General features: G+C 47.8%; 3 non-coding genes across 3 annotated transcripts; all 3 read left to right on the forward strand.

Moving 5' to 3' along the window:
• The first annotated feature begins 21 nt into the window (after nt 1-21).
• Nucleotides 22-94, forward strand: Pmar_PMAR015024. The gene has a single exon. It is a non-coding gene; the product is annotated as a tRNA-Ala (tRNA).
• A 498-nt stretch (nt 95-592) lies between these two features.
• Nucleotides 593-665, forward strand: Pmar_PMAR015025. Its single transcript has one exon. It is a non-coding gene; the product is annotated as a tRNA-Glu (tRNA).
• Nucleotides 666-891: 226 nt separating this feature from the next.
• Nucleotides 892-964, forward strand: Pmar_PMAR015026. Its single transcript has one exon. It is a non-coding gene; the product is annotated as a tRNA-Ala (tRNA).
• The last annotated feature ends 101 nt before the right edge of the window (nt 965-1,065 follow it).

The following is a 1,065-nucleotide window of genomic DNA, read 5'->3' on the forward strand; positions in this document are numbered from 1 at the left end:
GGAAGAATTTGAATATTGTGAGGGGGACTAGCTCAAATGGTAGAGCGCTCGCTTAGCAAGCGAGAGGCACCGGGATCGATGCCCGGGTTCTCCATTTTCGCTCGTATGTTGACGCGGTTCTGATGCCGACAACTATCATCCTGCTGAGTGTGGGGTTTTGTATGTAGCATCCCAATAAGGTGGAAAGACAGCATCATGAACCCTTACGGACTTGTTCGGGAGGGAGTGGTACAATCGTAAATTTGTTGCGTGGTGACTGATTGGGCTGGTCACAATGCTTGTAGACGCACCATATGATAGAGGGAAACTGTGTGTTATACCACCTCCATTTAGCACAACAGTTAGTGGTGACTGGTGATACCACAATTCATGGGAATATGAAAATGAATGAAGGATATAATCATCCTTCGAGATAAGTGTCACCAATGATAGAGGCGCGTCTCAATAATATACCAGATTCCTTTCGAACCTGGGAAATGTTCCTTAGTGCGGCCTTGTTGGTGATGCTGCAATCATCTCGGTTGCTACCTCAATCACGCAGGTGGACTGAACAGCACTTTTGTGAACTGTATATAATTTTATGTTTTCAGTTTCCGATGTAGTCTAGCTGGTTAGGATTCGTGGCTTTCACCCACGCGACCAGGGTTCGAGTCCCTGCATCGGAAAGTGTATATGAGATAAGATATTTGTTGGGCTCACATTGAGCGCAATGATTGAAGACTGAGCAGGAGTGTTAGAGGAGCATCGTAGTTCGAGATGCACGACCTGTTATTGGTTCCCCTCCTCCCTTGGACAATGTTCGTCACCCATTCGTGGACCACTTCAACATTGTTCGAGGGGCGAGGGTGCTCAGCCCATCTTTCCGGAATGGAAAGAATTTGAATATTGTGAGGGGGACTAGCTCAAATGGTAGAGCGCTCGCTTAGCAAGCGAGAGGCACCGGGATCGATGCCCGGGTTCTCCATTTTCGCTCGTATGTTGACGCGGTTCTGATGCCGACAACTATCATCCTGCTGAGTGTGGGGTTTTGTATGTAGCATCCCAATAAGGTGGAAAGACAGCATC

The sequence above is a fragment of the Perkinsus marinus genome, assembly GCF_000006405.1.
Source record: "Perkinsus marinus ATCC 50983 genomic scaffold scf_1104296968134, whole genome shotgun sequence".
In the NCBI taxonomy this organism is placed as follows: Eukaryota; Perkinsozoa; order Perkinsida; family Perkinsidae; genus Perkinsus; species Perkinsus marinus.